Genomic DNA, 21,022 nt, shown 5'->3' with positions numbered 1-21,022 from the left:
TCATAATAAACATTGATAAAAGATGCAAGTGTTATTCACAGAATTAAAGATAGACTTATCCTCTATGCAACCGCTGTGTCAGATTTCTTTTAAACTTCACGGAAAAAGCATAATCTGAGAACAGCGCTCAGCCAAAAAGTCTGCCATTTTGTAGTCAACATAAGTTAGAAAAAACACTATAAATATTCACTTACCTTTGATGATCTTCATCAGAAGGCACTCCCAGGAATCCCAGTTCAACAATAAATGACTGATTTGTTCCATAAAGTTCCGTAAAGCCCATCAATTTGCCACTTGTTGTTAGCGTGTTCAGCCCAGTAATCCATCTTCATGAGGCGCGAACACTTCCTCCATGACAAAAAGTCAAAAAGTTCCATTACAGGTCATAGAAACAAGTCAAATGATGTATGCAATCAATCTTTAGGATGTTTTTAACATAAATCATCAATAAGGTTCCAACCGGAGAATTTCATTGTCTGAAGAAAAGCATTGGAACGAGAGCATACTCTCTCGTGACCGCGCGTCATGAGACCGAGGCTCTCTGCCAGACCTCTCACTCAAAGAGCTCCTATGAGCCCCTCCTTTATAGTAGAATCCTAAAACCAGGATCTAAAGACGGTGACATCTAGTGGAAGCCCTAGGTAGTGCAAGCACATCCATATCTAACAGGGATTTGAATAGGCACTGTTTTGAAAATCGACTTCTCACTTCCTGTTTGGATTTCTTCTCAGGTTTTTGCCTGCCATATGAGTTATGTTATACTCACAGACATCATTCAAACAGTTTTAGAAACCTCAGAGTGTTTTCTATCCAATACTACGAATAATATGCATATATTAGCATCTGGGGCTGAGTAGGAGGCAGTTCAGGCTGGGCAGGCTATTCATCCAAAAGTGAAAATGCTGCCCCCTAGGCCAAAAGAGTTAACTTCTTTTTAATCCAGCCACCGTGTCAGATTTAAAAAACGCTTTACGGCGAAGCAAACCATGCTATTATCTGAGGACGGCACCCCATCATTCAAACACATGACAATCATATTTCAACCCGCCAGGCGTGATACAAAACTCAAAAATAACTATATAATTCATGCCTTACCTTTGAAGATCTTCTGTTGGCACTCCAATATGTCCCATAAACATCACAAATGGTCCTTTTGTTCGATTAATTCCGTCATTATATCACCAAAATGTCAATTTATTTGGCGCATTTGATTCAGAAAAACACCGGTTCCAACTTGCCCACTCGCCCAACATGACTACAAATGATCTAATAAGTTACCTGTAATCTTGGTCCAAACATTTCGAACAACTTTCCTCATCCAACTTTAGGTATTTTAAAACTTAAATAATCGATACAATTTAAGACGAGATAAACTTGGTTCAATAGCGGATAAAATCAAAGTGGAGCGAGCTTCAGGTTGCGCGCCCCAAACAAGAGTCCACTTGGTTATACACCCAGAAAGGAAAGGGCTACTTCTTCAGTACTCAAAGGAAAAAGATCAACCAACTTCTAAAGACTGTTGACATCTAGTGGAAGCCATAGGAAGTGCAAACATATTTCTATTAAAACGGGCTTGCCATAGAAAACTAATAGAAAACAGATTGACCTCCAATTTTTTTTCTCCCCTGGATGGATTGTGCTCGGGGTTTTTCCTGCTAAATCAGTTCTGTTATACTCACATACATTATTCAAACAGTGTTAGAAACTGCAGAGTGTTTCTTATCCAAATCTACTAATGAGATGCATATCCTAGCTTCTGGGCCTGAGTGGCAGGCAGTTTACTTTGGGCATGCTTTTCATCTGGATGTGAAAATACTGCCCCCTATCCCAGAGAGGAAGCTAAAAATGACATTTAATCTCTTCACAAATTGTTTAATATTTAAACATTTAAATTTCACAACAATTCCATGTAAATCTGATAACTAGAATGTGTCAACTTTCCAAGATACAGTTTATCATGTCTTAGACGCGAACTGAACTGGCATCATATTCATTAAGTACCAACGCATATTTTCAACTGGTTGGATTACCGAAATATGGTTCCGTTTCCCATCTTTTGATGTCCCCAGAATCTCTATGTTAACAAAGGACTTTTCCAGAGTCAACTCTATAGAGTAGAGAGATGAAACGGGTCATAAACCTCCCCCATTAGGCCAACGTCATGACAATGGACACACCTGACCTTTCCCCGGGAGGAACAGACCTGGCTCCTACTAATGTTTCCTTCATCCCCAGTTTTGGAAGACAGGCTGTCTATTAAGGTCAAGGCCTTTTTCATCTGTACAACACAAAACAATTGTGCCAGCCTGGAGTCTAGATCACGTTTACCATGTAGTGGACAGAAATTCAGCCCTACTGCCTAGTCTAGTTTTCAAGCCAATGAACCACATATTATACTGGATTGTTCTGATGAATGTCCTGAAGGTTTGAATCTGATAAGCATAATATTCATAAGAAGTCAAGTTCACGATAATATGTAATAAATCAGAAATATTTTTTGTTCAAATCTGGCTGAAATGCATGAACTTAAGCATACCATTCTGATAAGTTAAAGGTTACCTGTTCTTGTTCCCACAAACAGCATTGACGGTCCCTCTGTGTCTGATACCTAGTAAAAGGAAACCTCAACTCAATAAAACTTTAAAAAGTGCAACCCTTGAGGTAATAGACATAACTGTCAGCCATCTCCTTACCACACTGAGTATGATAGAGAATACTGCTGTATAAAGTGGGTATTGGGGGATTATTAATTTACATACATCTGTAGGGCTTTGTGTCTCTGGAAAAGTCCTCTCTGGATAGGTACAATAATTAACATAGAGAAACAATTCGATAACATACACTGAATGGTCATGATTTTCATAGCATTGTATATTGAATTTTATTCATCTGTGTGCTCTAGTATTTATTTTATTAATTTAGCAGACCCTTTTTCCAGAGCTACTTACAGTAGTGAGTGCATGCATTTTTCATACTGTTCCTCCATGGGAATTGAACCCACAACCCTGGCAGTGCAAGCACCATGCTCTACCAACTGAGCCACACAGGAACTGTACTGGTGCTCACTGTATATAGCTGCATTCTAGTGTATTTTATTTGAATGCTCATGTAACTATTTTGTATTTATTTTTTAACTGCATCGTTTGGAAGAGCTTGTTAGCAAGCATTTCACGGTAAAGTCTACATCCGTTGTATTTGTAAGTGACAAATAAAATGTGATTTGATTTAGTGATGGATATTTCTCATTTGTTCATCTAGACAATTAAAACAATAAATGAAACTGTACAATTCCCAAAAATAAACTCAAGATACAAGATCTTTTCTTTTTCTTTTAATAGCTACTGTCGTCACTGCTGCTATCACAGCTAGTAACACCACCACCACCACCATCACCACCACCACAGCAGATATTATTTCAGCCATGGAAAGGGAGGTCTGTGGTCCGCATTCAGAGTCGGACCAATGAGTTCCAGGTTTAATTTGCTGAAGCTTCAAGATATCACATCTATGATAAGAGAAACTGGCAATCAACAAGTTTGTCATCCAACTTTCAGTTTATATATCAGTGAGCATTTTATTGTCGTATTTAGTTTATATTTTGATGGAAATTATACATGAGCCACACTTACTGTGTGTGTGTCTGGCAGCATGTAAATGATCCATTTGAATAGGTGTCACCAGTACAGTCAGAACACACAGTATCTGTAGATGTTGTTCCTGCACCAAAACAGGGTGAAACTCATTAAGGATCCTATCCTTCAGATGTGCTTAACTCAAGGTTGCATAAATCATGTACTAATGTCAATGGAAGATTTGCATGAAGACCAACCTGTGTGACTGATGTATTGACCAGGTTTACAGCTGCTGTGTCTCTGGGCTGCTCTACAACCATCCTTAGTTGGGTCTAGACAGTAGAACCCCTCCAGTGTCCCACAGACAGTGTCTGATGAAGGTCTACATGGCTGCTTTACCTTCAAACCCAAACCTAGAGAGAAAACACATCACTTGGTATCTGAAGCTAAATGTAAAGCCTGTTGTAAATCAGAAATGTTTCACTTACAGTCCATATCAAGCTTTTAAACTGTGCCATGGTTCCTCAATCCTCACCAACTGGATTTGTGACTTTTTTAGGAGTTTTGAAGTATCGAAATGAGCTGGCCTGTAGACTTAATGTATTTTAGTACATGTAAATATAATCTGTTCAGTTAGTAAATTATGATACCATGATGAATTAGTAAAAAAAAAACAGTATTAACCTGTTGACGGGTTAGTGTTCCCATTTAGGAACGAACCCTCCCACGTTCAGCTGGAACGTGGTGCATGGAACGCAAAAAAATATTCTTAGAAATATTTAACCTCCACACATTAACAAGTCCAATAGCTCAAATGAAAGATAAACACCTTGTTCATCTACCCAGCGAGTCAGATTTCTAAAATGTTTTACGACGAAAACATAGCACATATTTATGTCAAACAACCACCGAAGACACAGCTAATTTGCATAGCCAAGTTGAACAAAATATGCAATCAACAAACGCAGGATTAAAAGAAAAATAATTCACTAACCTTTTGAAATCTTCATCAGATGACAGTAATAGGACATGTTACACAGTACATTTATGTTTTTTTCAATAATATGCAATTTATATCCATAAATCTCTGTTTACAATGACGGCATGTTCAAAAAATGCTACTAAAATGTCCGGAGAAATGATGATAGCAGACGTTATCTGACGGAGCTAACAAGCAATACACATCATAAACTTTAACTAAATATACATGTTCTACACATAGATAGAAAGATACACCTCTTCCTAATCCAACCGCTGTGTTACATTTATTTTTAACGTTACAGAATTCGTTCACTAGGCTATAATATGAGACGGTGCTCAGAAATTAGCATTATGGCTCCTCTATCTTGGAGTCCACAGAAAACCAAATTTACCACATAAATATTCCCTTACCTTTGATGTTCTTCCATCAGAAGACCTGGAAGGGGTTATACTTACCAAAAGCATCGTTTGGTTTTGAAGTCTGTGTCTTTAGGTTATCAAACGCGACAAATTCCGGTCGAAATGCAGCCAAAATTCTTGTGGATGCGCACCAAAACTTCAAAATTACATATTATATGTCGACTAAACTGGTCAAACTAAGTGCAGAATCAAGCTAAAGCATGTTATAAACGTGGAAAACAATCCTTAGCACGAACAGAAACACCCACATCGTTTGGTCAATCCTGGAAGAAAGAGAGCACTGGAGCGTCCGCGTGCATGAGAGTACTTATTTTTTCGCGTGACCCGGAGGTTTCAGCCCGCCAAAAGTCTCGTGGTCGCGCGATTCTCACAATGGCAAGCCCCATTGAAAGCAGACATCGCGCTGAAGACATACAAACTGTTCCCAGGTCTGTAGGTGCTTGGGAAGGGTGGGGGCGATGATGTCAAAGTTGGGCCAACTTTTATGATGACAAGAGAGAGTTTGGGAGAATGGCTGCCCTGAGAGTTCTGCTTTACATACAGACATAATTTGAACGGTTTTAGAACCTTTAATTTTAATTATTATATGCATATATTAGCAATTTTGGACAGATTTTTTTTCTGTTTACTATGGGCACGCAATTCCTCCAAAGGGGGCAGTAGTCAGCCCTATCTTTAACAGGTTTTAAGATAGTATGAAACCGAAATAGGCAAATAAGTATTAGAGAATGCTGCCAGAAATACATTAACCACAACATCAGATGAGTACACTAGTCTATTCACAAAGTAACTCTGAATATTTAGCCAAAACGTAATAGCAAATTATACCCACCCATACCAGCTAGCTAATTTACCAATGAGGAAATACTGTATAGACGAAAGGCATATCATTCTCACTTGATAAAGACATCAGAACATTGTGACGATACATTAATACTGATACGAGCCAACTATTATGTCTATATATATTATTATATGTCACATATACTTTTAAATACTTATCTGTGCCTCTTGTTAAGCTAGTATAGCAAGCAGGGTGAGTTCACAAACGTCATATTGGCTCCGTTCAAATTCTTAGAAAATGCATATTTTCTTCCAAGAAGTATGACTGGAGACCATTGAATTTGGTCTGTAATAGGTCTGAAATATTAGGAGGTACATTATACAAATAAACTTAACTGGCCCACTCACACCCTTGCAGTTCACATTTAGCTTTAATACATTTTTACAGTGTAAGGTCATTGGAACACTTGAACATAGCATTTTACTGCAGATCCTCTAAATCAAATCACAAATCAAATCACATTTTATTTGTCACATACACATGGTTAGCAGATGTTAATGCGAGTGTAGCGAAATGCTTTGTGCTTCTAGTTCCGACAATGCAGTGATAACCAACAAGTAATCTAACTAACAATTCCAAAACTACTGTCTTATACACAGTGTAAGGGGATAAGGAATATGTACATAAGGATATATGAATGAGTGATGGTACAGAGCAGCATACAGTAGATGGTATCGAGTACAGTATATACATATGAGATGAGTATGTAGACAAAGTAAACAAAGTGGCATAGTTAAAGTGGCTAGTGACATAAGAATGCAGTCGATGATCTAGAGTACAGTATATACATATGCATATGAGATGAATAATGTAGGGTAAGTAACATTATATAAGGTAGCATTGTTTAAAGTGGCTAGTGATATATTTACATCATTTCCCATCAATTCCCATTATTAAAGTGGCTGGAGTTGGGTCAGTGTCAATGACAGTGTGTTGGCAGCAGCCACTCAATGTTAGTGGTGGCTGTTTAACAGTCTGATGGCCTTGAGATAGAAGCTGTTTTTCAGTCTCTCGGTCCCAGCTTTGATGCACCTGTACTGACCTCGCCTTCTGGATGATAGCGGGGTGAACAGGCAGTGGTTCGGGTGGTTGATGTCCTTGATGATCTTTATGGCCTTCCTGTAACATCGGGTGGTGTAGGTGTCCTGGAGGGCAGGTAGTTTGCCCCGGTGATGCGTTGTGCAGACCTCACTACCCTCTGAGAGCCTTACGGTTGAGGGCGGAGCAGTTGCCGTACCAGGCGGTGATACAGCCCGACAGGATGCTCTCGATTGTGCATCTGTAGAAGTTTGTGAGTGCTTTTGGTGACAAGCCGAATTTCTTCAGCCTCCTGAGGTTGAAGAGGCGCTGCTGCGCTTCTTCACGACGCTGTCAGTGTGAGTGGACCAATTCAGTTTGTCTGTGATGTGTATGCCGAGGAACTTAAAACTTGCTACCCTCTCCACTACTGATCCATCGATGTGGATAGGGGGTGTTCCCTCTGCTGTTTCCTGAAGTCCACAATCATCTCCTTAGTTTTGTTGACGTTGAGTGTGAGGTTATTTTCCTGACACCACACTCCGAGGGCCCTCACCTCCTCCCTGTAGGCCGTCTCGTCGTTGTTGGTAATCAAGCCTACCACTGTTGTGTCGTCCGCAAACTTGATGATTGAGTTGAGGCGTGCATGGCCACGCAGTCGTGGGTGAACAGGGAGTACAGGAGAGGGCTCAGAACGCACCTTGTGGGGCCCCGTGTTGAGGATCAGCGGGGAGGAGATGTTGTTGCCTACCTTCACCACCTGGGGCGGCCCGTCAGGAAGTCCAGTACCCAGTTGCACAGGGCGGGGTCGAGACCCAGGGTCTCGAGCTTGATGACGAGCTTGGAGGGTACTATGGTGTTGAATGCCGAGCTGTAGTCGATGAACAGCATTCTCACATAGGTATTCCTCTTGTCCAGGTGGGTTAGGGCAGTGTGCAGTGTGGTTGAGATTGCATCGTCTGTGGACCTATTTGGGCGGTAAGCAAATTGGAGTGGGTCTAGGGTGTCAGGTAGGGTGGAGGTGATATGGTCCTTGACTAGTCTCTCAAAGCACTTCATGATGACGGAAGTGAGTGCTACGGGGCGGTAGTCGTTTAGCTCAGTTACCTTAGCTTTCTTGGGAACAGGAACAATGTTGGCCCTCTTGAAGCATGTGGGAACAGCAGACTGGTATAGGGATTGATTGAATATGTCCGTAAACACACCGGCCAGCTGGTCTGCGCATGCTCTGAGGGCGCGGCTGGGGATGCCGTCTGGGCCTGCAGCCTTGCGAGGGTTAATCCCACGAGGGGACAATGGATTGTCACCATATTTACACAGAAATAAACATACATCAGAGAGACTGAGCACTGATGGCTGGTGAAACAAGCGCAACCCCTGACCAATGCAAATCTTTATTACATGAATAATCTGCTAAACACTGTATAATACAATATGTGCAAAATATGCATCAAAAGCAAATGAACTATACAATCATGGAGGACTGTAAGAAAAGTAATGAATTGTGGATTATTAATTGCAGTCCTTTTGGGATGCATCAGGGTCACACACAGGACATAGCCTTCACTCTGCACCATTACCTTTGTGGGGAACGGGGATTATACAAATCCATGGTCGCACAACAAGTCCATTCTTTCCAAACCAGTGTCCAGGCCATGTTATTCAAAGGTCCTTTGCACAGCTTGTATCAACATAATCTACAGTACACCATTATCAGAAGCACTAGTTCCATGGGGATGTTATGGGACCATCTGTAGGTTTCCGCAGTTTAAGGATAATTGCTCCAAAAATGCAATTGTATCCTGCACCATCATTCAAAGACCAGGTACAGTGTCATACAAAACTCCTTTAGTTCGTTCCAGTTATGCTCGAATGACTTGGACTGACGATTAAAATGAAGGCCACCTGACCTTACCCTGGACAGAACAGACCTGGCTCCTTCTAAGGTTTACATCTTCGTCCCCAGTATTGGAAGATTTTATGTGGCAGCACCTAACTTTTATTTAAAAATGGAGTCTAGATCACATTTACCATGAAGTGGACAGAAAATGGACCCTACTACGTCTCAGGCCAATCAACCTCAGACTGGATTGTTGTAAAGAATGTCATAGGGGCATGAATCTATTAATATTAACAACATGTCAAGTTTCCTAAAAGATGAAAAGTTCTAAATCATACATATTCTGTCATCTGGCTGAAGTTCACGAGAACTCATGCATACCATTCTGTACATATGTAAACAGAACCTTTACCTGTTCTTGTTCTCACAAACAGCGTTGTTCCCTCGGTGTCTGATTCCTACAAATAACACCTCAACTCAATAAAACATAAAAAGTGTAACCCCCAAGTCAATAGAAATAAAGGAACCATTTCTGTCATCTATCTCCTTGCCACAGTGAGTATGATATAAAATGCAGTGGAGGTGCACATGAACATACCTCTATAGGTGTTTGTAGGCCTTTATGTACATCTGTAGGCCTTTATGTACATCTGTAGGCCTTTATGTACATCTGCAGGCCTTTGTGTCTCTGTAGAAATAAACATTAGCGTTGAGACAAAATAATTAATATCGTCATATGACCAATAGGCAGTGGTACTGTCAGAATAGACAAAAACTGGATATTTCTCACTATTCATCTAGGCCGGCCAGGGATGGGCAACTGGCGGGCAGGCTTATGAAGGCCCTCGGATCAATTTTCTCAAAAAACAACCCCTTTTTTTGGAAAACTCAGTCAGGGTCTCAACTTACTGTTTGTAAGTTAGTAAGAACAGCTCTATTATATTCTGCTTAAATATTGTATACACTGCCCAGTTAATAAATACTTTATAGTAATGTATGTTGGCTGGCCAACCCCTGAGTTATCAGTCACGACCATCAATGTGAAAAACATTGAACTGAATCATAATTAAATATAATCACCCTTCAATTAGTAAATTATGGTATCTTGCTGAATTTAAATACATAAAAAAATAGTTTTAAGCTAATTATAAACTTTGAGAAGTATCAAACTGAATATTGGCAAATGATTAGTAGGAGGCAAACTTTCCTCCGGTCTAAAAGAAATATCCCAAAGCCCCAGGGCAGTGATTGGGGACATTTCCCAGTGTAGGGTGCCGTCTTTCGGATGGGACGTTAAATGGGTGTCCTGACTCTCTGTGGTCACTAAAGATGGCACTTATCGTAACCACGGTGTCCTGGCTAAATTCCCATCCTGGCCCTCATACCATCATGGTCACCTAATCATCCCTGGCTTACAATGGGCTTATTCTTCCCCCTCCTCTCCCCTGTAACTATTCCCCAGGTCGTTGCTGTTAATGAGAACGTGTCCTCTGTCAACATACCTGGTAAAATAAGGGATATATAAAATATAAATATTATAGAATACTGCCCTCTAGTGGTGACATAGCCTTGTACATGGAGCAAAGTCCATTCTACCAAAGACAGCACAGGATGAAGACAGACTAAAACTGATTCACCAATAGAAATCCTCAACCATGGGCCTCCCGAGTGTTGCAGTTGTCTAAAGCATTACATCGCAGTGTTTGCTATACCTTTAGAGGTCTTGGTTTGAGTCTAGGCTCTGTGCAAATGGGGGATGATGATGATGATGGACAGGCTTATTTATAACAATAAACAGGTTTGAGGAGAGGAAATCTATTTGATTTATCTTTGCATTTTAAAATAATTACTAATAAGCATCTCTTTCCTAGGCAATTATTTATAAATGTTGTGTTTTGTTTTGATTGCTATATTTTACATTATATTAGTTGTTGTATCTCAAATGCAGATCTGGATCTGTTCTCTCCACCCCTTTCATCTGCACTGATGGGTCAATACTTGATAGTTGAAATCAATATGCTTGATGAAATCGTTTGGTTGATTTTTGCGTTTGCTTTTAACATATTGTTTAATTGATGTGTACGGTGTATTCGGAAAGTATTCAGACTCCATTACTTTTTTCACATTTTGTTATGTTACAGCCTTATTCTAAAATTGATTAAATCAATCTACACACAATACCCCATAATGACAAAGCAAAACCAGGTTTAGATTTTTTTGCAAATATATAAAAAAAATTAAAAAAAGATAACACATTGACCTATGTATTCAGACCCTTTACTCAGTACTTTGTTGAAGCACCTTTGGCAGCAATTACAGCCTTGAGTCTTCTTGGGTGTATGACACAATCTTGGCACACCTGTATTTGGAGAATTTATCCCATTCTTCTCTGCAGATCTTCTCAAGCTCTGTAAGTTTGGATGGGGAGAATCGCTGCACAGCAATTTTCAGGTCTCTCCAGAGATGTTAGATCGGGTTCAAGTCCGGGCTCTGGCTGGGTCACTCAAGGACATTAAGAAATCTTTCCCTAAGCCACTCCTGGGTTGTATTGGCTGTGTGCTTAGGGTTGTTGTCCTGTTGATAGGTGAACCTTTGCCCCAGTCTGAGGTCCTGAGCGCTGTGGAACAGGTTTTCATCAAGGATCCCTGTACTTTTCTCCGTTCATCTTTCCTTCAATTCTCACTAAAACATCCCCACTACACGATGCTGCCACAACCATGCTTCACCGTAAGGATGGTGCCAGGTTTCCTCCAGATGTAACATTTGGTATTTTGGCCAAAGAGTTCAATCTTGGTTTCATCAGACCAGAGAATCTTGTTTCTCATGGCCTGAGAGTCCTTTAGGTGCATTCTGGCAAACTCCAAGTGGGCTGTCATGTGCCTTTTTCTGAGGAGTGGCTTCCGTCTGGCCACTCTACCATGAAGGCCTGATTTGGTACAGTACTGAAGATATGGTTGTCCTTCTGGAAGGTTCTTCCATATCCACAGAGGAACTCTGGAGCTCTGTCAGGGTGACCATCGGGTACTTAGTCACCTTCCTGACCAAGGCCCTTCTCCCTCGATTGCGCAGTTTGGCCAGACAGCCAACTCTAGGAAGAGTCTTAGTGGATCCAAAGTTCTTCCATTTAAGAATGATGGAGGCCACTGAGTTCTTGGGGACCTTCAATGCTGCAGACATTTTTTGGTACCCTTCCCCAGATCTGTACCTCGACACAATTCTGTCTCGGAGCCCTATGGACAATGCCTTCGACCTCATGGCCGGATTTTTTGATCTGACATGCTCTGTCAACTGTGGGACCTGAGCTCAATTTTGAGTCTCATATTAAAGGGTTTGAATACTTACGTAAATAAGGTATTTCTGGTTTTTATTTGTAATACATTTGCAAAACATTCTAAAAACCTCTTTCCACTTTGTCATTATGGGTTATTGTGTGTAGATTGATGAGGACATTTTTTTATTTAATACATTTTAGAATAAGGCTGTAACATAACAAAATGTGGAAAAAAGAGAAGGGGTCTGAGTACTTTCATAATGCACTGTAGATATGTTTAGTGTAATTGATGCTTATTGATATCCATGCAGGGCTCATCTGCGAAAGAGACCATGGGGATGGGGAAAATGGGAGACACCTGGTGGTGGGTGGAGACAAGCACAAGACAGGTGAAACAAATCAAATCAGGGTGTGACAGAAATAAATAATAGCCTTGGAAATAGATGCTTATTTCTAATTATTTTAAAAACCAAAGATATATTAAATAGATTTCCTCTTCTCACTAACGGCAAATGATTGCATCTTGTTATTAACCTATTTATTGTTATTAATAAGCCTGTCCATCATATCCCCCATTTTTCAAAGTACTAGTCTACTTGCCTGTTTTCAAAGCTATACGTCAACCACTAGAAACTGTGCATAGGCATGGTCTAAAGTTTGTGAGAAGAGGAGCACATTTTCACTTCAAGTTCAGTTTTTATAAATGCAACTTTTGCGTGAAAACTGGTGCATGCATGTTTTGGAGTCTATTATGTAAATACTTATGGTATATTAATGAGGCCCCAGGTCTGTCAGGTCTGTTTCACAAGCGTTCCCTGGAAATCTTGCGATGTTACGCCTCTGGGTTTAGAAGTTCTGTGGTTCTACTCCCACAGCAGGGCAAAGAACAAAAAGTAGTCAGGCAAAGTCTGTGTTTTAAAACATGTTCCATGGTCAAATAAATGCCCCCATAGCAAATCACTGTGAAAAATACATATCGAGTTCTAGAGCAAAAACTATTCCCGGTGCCACATTAAAAGTATTGTAGGGAAACTTCAGTAGGGTCTGTAGAATGTATATACAGTATAGTGTCATTTCATGGGGCTCTGAATAATATGGAGTGTTGTTGGCTTTTAAAACTTCTTAGGGCTGAGATCCAGTTAACGAGATCGATATGACAACAGCCAGTGAAAGTGCAAGGGCGCCAAATTCAAACAACAGAAATCTCACAATTAAAATTCTTCAAACATACAAGTGTCTTGTACCATTTTAAAGGTAATATTGTTGTTAATCCCACCACAGTGTCCGATTTCAAATAGGCTTTACAGCGAAAGCACCACAAGCGACTATGTTAGGTCACCAACAAGTCACAGAAAAACCCAGCCATTTTTCCAGCCAAAGAGTGGAGTCACAAAAAGCAGAAATAGAGATAAAATTAATCACTAACCTTTGATGATCTTCATCAGATGACACTCAGAGGACTTCATGTTACACAATACATGTAGGTTTAGTTCGATAAAGTTCATATTTAAAAATCTCAGTATACATTGGCGCATTATGTTCAGTAGTTCCAAAAACATCCGGTGATTTTGCAGAGAGCCACCTCAATTTACAGAAATACTAATTATAAATGTTGATGAAAATACAAGTGTTATACATGGAACTTTAGATAAACTTCTCCTTAACCTCATAGTCCGCCCCATCCCGCATGCGGTATCGTTACTACAGCCTCAAGCTCATTACCATAACGCAACGTTAGCGATTTCTAAAAATCGCAAATGAAATGAAATAAATATGCCTGCTCTCAAGCTTATCCTTTTCTTAACAATCCTGTCGTCTCAGATTTTCAAAATATGCTTTTGAACCAGAGAAAATCAATAATTTGTGTAAGAGTGGTGATAGCTAGCTTAGCATTTAGCGTTAGCATTTAGCACGCAACATATTCACAAAAACCAGCCAAGGAATCAAATAAAATAATTTACCTTTGAAGAACTTCAGATGTTTCAATGAGGAGACTCTCAGTTACATAGCAGATGTCCAGTTTTTCCTGAAAGATTATTGTGTAGGACACATCGTTCCGCTTTTGTTACTATGCATTTGGCTACCGAAACTAACCGAAAATTCAGTCACCTACACGTCGAACTTTTTCCGAAATAACTCCATAATATCGACTGAAACATGGAAAACGTTGTTTGAATCAATCCTGAAGGTGGTTTGGCATATATCTCTCCATTGAAAGCCCAGTCCTTGAAGCAAGCTTTGTTCTCTGATTCGAATGGAAAAATACTGGGACCTGACTTTTGCGCACCAATTGCCACGCAGACACCAAGCGGGACACTTGGCAATTGTAGTCTCTTATGGTCAATCTTCCAATGATATGCCTACAAATACGTCACAATGCTGCAGAGACCTTGGGGAAACAAGATAAAGTGTCCGTTCATTCCTGTCGCATTCACAGCCATATAAGGCGATCATGGAAAACGTAGCCTCAGAAATCCTGTTCATTTCCTGGTCGGTCAAACATCTTGGTTTTGCCCGAAGCATTTGTTCTAGGGGACTCACAGTGAAAATCTTTGCAGTTCTGGAAACGTGAGAGTGTCTTCTTTCCAAAACTATCAATTCCAAGCATATTCGAGCATCTTTTCGTGACAAAATATTGCGCTTAAAACGGGCACGTCTTTTTATCCAAAAATGAAATACTGCCCCTATAGGACTAACAGGTTAATGCAACCGCTGTGTCAGATTTCAAAAAAGCTTTACGGAAAAAGCCAGCCATGCAATAATCTGAGTACGGAGCTCAGAGACCAAACAAGCCAAAAATATATCCACCATATTGTGCAGTCAACAGAAGTCAGAAATAACATTATAAATATTCACTTACATTTGATGATCTTCATCAGAATGCACTCCCAGGAATCCTAGTTCCACAATGAATGTTTGTTTTGTTCGATAATGTCCATCATTTATGTCCAAATTCCTCCTTGTTGTTAGCGCGTTCAGCCCAGTAATCCAACTTCATGAAGCATGAGCAGAAAAAAGTCCAAAAGTTCCGTTACAGTCCGTAGAAACATTTCAAACAATGTATAGAATCAATCTTTAGGATGTTTTATCATAAATCTTCAATAATGTTCCACCCGGAGAATTCCTTTGTCTGTAGAATTGCGATGGAACAGAGATCGCTCTCACGTGAACGAGTGTCACAAGCTTGTGGCATTCTGGCAGACCTCTGACTCATTCCCCTCTCATTCAGCCCCACTTCACAGTAGAAGCATCAAACAAGGTTCCAAAGACTGTTGACATCTAGTGGAAGCACTAGGAAGTGCAAGATGACCAATATCCCACTGTATCTTCAATAGGGGCTGAGTTGAAAAACGACCAATCTCAGATTTCCCACTTCCTGGTTGGATTTTTTCTCAGGTTTTTGCCTGCCATATGAGTTTTGTTATACTCACAGACATCATTCAAACAGTTTTATAAACTTCAGAGTGTTTACTATCCAAATATACTAATAATATGCATATATTAGCAACCAAGACTGAGTAGCAGGCAGTTTACTCTGGGCACCTTATTCATTCAAGCTACTCAATACTGCCCCCAGCCATAAGAAGTTTTAACTCCTCCCATTACATTCGCCACAATTAAAATCACTGTATATGGAATACATAGTCTTTTAGAGCAAAAACTATTCTATGTGCCGCAGTAAAATTATTGTAGGGAATACTCAGTAGGGTCTGTAGAATGTATATTTAAATGATAATGTCCGAGAAGCCGGTGTTTGGAGGATATACTGGCACAGGTGTTAGGTCCAAGGCGAAGTCAATATATCCAATATATCCTCCAAACATCGGCTTCGATATTCAAATAATGATTGACATGTTTTCATAAAAAAATGTATTTTGATGATTTTTTAAAAACTTTATTTAAAGGTCAGTTAAGAACAAATTCTTATTTTCAATGACGGCCTAGGAACAGTGGATTAACTGCCTGTTCAGGGGCAGAACGACAGATTTGTACCTTGTCAATTTGAACTTGCAACCTTCCGGTTACTAGTCCAACACTCTAACCACTAGGCTACCCTGCCGCCCCAAATTCATTCAAACTATTTCATCCTTCCACAAGATATAGTCCCGACACAAATCTAATGGTTGCTACCCAAGCTGGCTGGTTCGGTTGCTAAAGACGCAGCCCAGTCGTTCTTTTTGTTCTGTATCTATGGACGCGATCCAGTCATTCGTTCTAAATGTTTCATACCAAACTGGCTGGCAACGTTTTTATCCCTTGCTTGCAAGCTAGCCAACTACAGCTAACTTAGTGTCACATCATAAAGTGTAGCCAGAATAACACCAAAGTAGCAGCATTTGCATTTGTTTTAGCAGTTTTCTAGTGACATTTATTTGAACACATCCATAACAATGAGCTAATGAGGCGCGATTTCCCCTGGCATAGAAAATGTGCCAAATAAATGTCACTATGTGCTCTCTCATCAGGACACTGTTGTTCAGAGGAGCTAGCCAACAGCACAGCTAACACAATCACTTCAAACTGAAGCTGGAAAGACTGCAAACTATCTGCACTTCGTTTAGTTTGACCTTTTTTCAATTGACATTTCTTTCACACCCGACACGTTCATTACTATGGGACAGCTGGATATTGAAACAATGTTGCAAATGTCGGAGAGGCAGAAAGATTTATACAAATCTCGGCTGTTGAAAACGAAATGTTAGTCTAAAAGAAATGTGAGATAATGTCTAGATGATTTTTATAGTGGAGATTAAGCTTATAAAGTGCCTGGCTGGGCTGATGAGACAGTGGATTGTGCAGTCAGATGGAACAGAGTAAATAGGCATTTTAACATAATAAATTTAGCCTGTAGTAACTTTGGAATAGACACCTGCTGGAATGCGGTTTTAACCAATCAGCATTAGACCCACCTCTTCTATAAATGGTGTAATTTCATGGGTTTCTGAATAATACTGTGTGTTGTTGGACTTCTACTCCACCTATTACATTCACCAAAATTAAAATAACTGCAAATGGAATGCATAAACGTGTTGGGGTCTATTGTTCACATGGTTCATAAATGAGGCAGAACAGACATGGAAAACAAAAGGGAGAGAACAGCGGAACGTACAGTTTTTCCTGCCTATTTGTTGTAGTGAAATTACACAATCATTCATCAATATGAAAATACGTATGTCATTCTTAAAGTTAGGCTACAGCGCGGAAACATGTAAAGTAGATTATTTCTACGTAAACACGTCATATTCATCTTACCCCAGCCTTGATCCCAGTAGTGTAGGGACAAATTTGGACAAATTTGGACAAATTTGACTTGCTTTATGACTACTTAGTTGTTTCCATTGTTCCTCGATCAAGTACAGCTAAAGTCTTTTAAAATATACTGTGAATGTGACTTCTCAGTAACATGGCTTTATTTTCAGTTCTCCTACATGTGGCAGTGTGAGGAACTAATGATAATGCTGTAACATCAGATAACTTCAAATCAAATTTTATAGGTCACATTTAAAAATAAATATTTAACCTTAATTTAACTAGGCAAGTTTGTTCTTAACTATGACAGCCTACCAAAAGGCAAAAGGTCTCCTGCGGGGACGGGAGCCTGGGATTGAAAAAAAAACTAAAATACATTATAAATATAGGACAAAAAACACATCACAACAAGAAACACAACACAACACTACATAAAGAGAGACCTAAGACAACAACATAGCAAGGCAGCAACACATGACAAAACAGCATGGTAGCAACACAACATGGTAGCAGCACAAGACATGGTAAAAACATTATTGGACACAGACAACAGCACAAAGGGCAAGAAGGTAGAGACAACAATACATCACGCAAAGCAGCCACAACTGTCAGTAAGAGTGTACATGATTGAGTCTTTGAATTAAGCGACTGAGATAAAACTGTCCAGTTTGAGTGTTTGTTGCAGCTTGTTCCAGTCGCTACCTGCATCGAACTGAAAAGAGGAGCAACCCAGGGATGTGTGCTCTCTTGGGTAGGGGGGTATTTTCACGTCCGGATGAAACGCGTGTCCAAAGTAAACTGCTTGTTACTCAGGCCCAGAAGCTAGGATATGTAGATTTGTATAGAAAACACTCTAAAGTTTAGAAAACTGTTCAAATTATGTCTGTGAGTATAACAGAACTGATATGGCAGGCGAAACCCCAAGGACAAACCATCCTCCCTCCCAAAAATTCAGCCTACCACTATTTTCAATGGCTATCACTTTTATTATAAGGCCAATTCCTCCCATATTGCAGTTCCTAGGGCTTCCACTAGATGTCAACAGTCTTTAGAAAGAGTTTCAGGAAAAATTGTCCAGAAATTGTAGTTTTTCTTGGTGGCTCCCATTTTGGCTGTAGTGTTTCCAAGAGCGGGGAAGAGAGCGCGTTCTTATTTTTCTCTGGTAAAGACAATAGCGATTTTATCATTTATTTACGTATTAGGGTACCTAAGGTTTGATTATAAACGTTGTTTGACTTGTTTGGAAAAGTTTAACGTTTGGGATTAGTTTTGTATTAATTTTGATGGAGGGAAACTGGGTGGATTATTGACTGAAGCGCGCCAGCTAAACTGAGTTTTTATGGATATAAAGAAGGACATTATCGAACAAAAGGACCATTTGTGATGTAACTGGGACCTTTTGGAGTGCCAACAGAAGAAGATCATCAAAGGTAATGCATTTTTTATATCGCTATTTCTGACTTTCGTGTCGCACTTGCCTGGTTGAAATATGTTTTTCATGTGTTTGTATGCCGGCGCTGTCTTCAGATAATCGCGTGGTTTGCTTTCACCGTAAAGCCTTTTTGAAATCTGACACAGCGGCTGGATTAACAAGAAGTTAAGCTTTATTTTGATGTATACACTTGTGATTTTATGAAAGTTAAATATTTATAATACGGTAGTTTGAATTTCGCGCTCTGCAATTTCACTGGATGTTGGCCAGGTGGGACGCTTCCGTCAACACCGGGCCTCAGGTGTTGAGGATCAGCAAAGTGGAGATGTTGTTTCATACCTTCCCCACCTGGGGGCGGCCCGTCAGGAAGTCCAGGACTCAATTGTACAGGGCGATGTTCAGATCCAGGGCCTCAAGATTATTGATGAGCTTGGAGGGTACTATGGTGTTAAATGCTGAGCTATATTCAATGAACAGCATTCTTAAATAATGTAGGTATTCCTCTTGTCCAGATGGGATAGTGCAGTGTGATGGTGATTATATCGTCTGTGGACTTATAGGGGCGGTAAGCAAATTGAAGTGGGTCTAGGGTGACAGGTAAGGTGGAGGTGATATGATCCTTGACTAGTCTCTCAAAGCACTTCATGATAACAGAAGTGAGTGCTACGGGCGATAGTCATTGAGTTCAGTTAAATTTGCATTCTTAGGTACAGGAACAATGATGGTCATCTTGAAGCATGTGGGGACAGCAGACTGGGATAGGGAGAAATTGAATATATCCGTAAACACTCCAGCCAGCTGGTCTGTGCATGCTCTGAGGACGCGGCTAGGGATGCCATCTGGGCTGGCAGCCTTGCGAGGGTTAACACGTTTTAAATGTCTTACTCACGTCGGCCACGGAGCAGGAGAGCCCACAGGCTTTGGTAGCGGGCCGTGTCAGTGGCACTGTATTGTCCTCATAGAAGGCAAAGAAGGTGTATCATTTTTCTGGAAGCAAGACATCGGTGTCCGCGACGCGGCTGGTTTTCCTTTTGTAGTCCATGATTGTCTGTAGACCCTGCCACATATGTATCATGTTTGAGGCGTTGAATTGCAACTCCCCTTTGTCTCGATACTGACGCTTTGTCTGTTTGATTGCCTTGCAGAGAGAATGGCTAATCTGTTTGTATTCTGCCATTTGGGGCAATGCAAATAGTTTGGTAACCATTAGATTAGCTGTTCAGGAATCTTATGGCTTGGGGTAGAAGCTGTTAAGGAGCCTCTTGGACCTAGACTTGGTGCTCCGGTACCGCTTTCCGTGCGGTATCAGAGAGAACAGTCTATGACTAGTGTGGTAGGAGTCTTTGACAATTTTTAGGGCCTTCCTCTGACACCGCCTGGTATAGAGGTCCTGGATGGCAGGAAGCTTGGCCCCAGTGATGTACTGGGGCGTACGCACTACCCTCTGTAGTGCCTTGCGGTCGGAGGCCGAGCGGTTGCCATAGCAGGCAGTGATGTAACCCGTCAGGATGCTCTTGGTGGTGCAGCTGTAAAACCTTTTGAGGATCTGAGGACCCATGCCAAATCTTTTCAGTCTCCTGAGGGGGAATAGGTTTTGTCCTGGCCTCTTCACGACTGTCTTGGTGTGCTTGGACCATGTTAGTTTGTTGGTGATGTGGACACCAAGGAACGTGAAGCTCTCAACCTGCTCCACTACTAAACTTCAATAAGAGAACCTGAAAGTGGTTGAGTCAAGCGAAGCGAGTCATAATAACCTCCCAACTTGCCCTATATTCTGACAGATTCCAAATAATAACATGGGATAACCAGAACGGATACCCCTGTATCAGCCATTCCCATAGTAATGCTAGTTTACCTATGAAATATACCCATGAACATTTGGAAGCTTTAGAACATTGCATAAAATACTGAATGTTTGTTTGTTTTAGAAAATCATTGATGACCGTTCAAAGTTCTACATGAACTGCCGCAGAAAGGAAAGAGAATCCCTCCTGTTACTCTCAGTGATGTACAGGGAGCTAAATATGAGACTGGGGGAGTATAAGCAGCAGCTCCAACACCACAGAAGAAGATCTAATGTGAGAAAGCAGCAGCTCCAACACCACAGAAGAACATCTAATGTGAGAAAGCAGCAGCTCCATCACCACAGAAGAAGATCTAATGTCACACACAAGTGGAGGAACTCCTGAGAGCTGAAACTGGAAGGGATATTTTTGAAGTGGGCATCCTCCATGTATTTCAAATAATAAACACTTACGGCAACTGGACATACTGTTGTAATCGCCAATCAGAATGCTACAACCAAACAGACTGACCTGCCTATTTAATCTCACCTCCAGGGTTAACCTAGAACAGAGTAAAGTCCTTGAGTGTGGCTGTAACTGTTACACTTGCA

General features: G+C 40.6%; 1 pseudogene; it reads right to left on the bottom strand.

Moving 5' to 3' along the window:
• Positions 1–3,242: 3,242 nt before the first annotated feature.
• On the bottom strand, positions 3,243–20,185 carry LOC115126356 (tumor necrosis factor receptor superfamily member 5-like; annotated as a pseudogene).
• Positions 20,186–21,022: the final 837 nt, after the last annotated feature.

Source organism: Oncorhynchus nerka, linkage group LG7 (assembly GCF_034236695.1).
Source record: "Oncorhynchus nerka isolate Pitt River linkage group LG7, Oner_Uvic_2.0, whole genome shotgun sequence".
In the NCBI taxonomy this organism is placed as follows: Eukaryota; Metazoa; Chordata; class Actinopteri; order Salmoniformes; family Salmonidae; genus Oncorhynchus; species Oncorhynchus nerka.
This window is presented reverse-complemented; position numbering and strand designations above follow the sequence as displayed.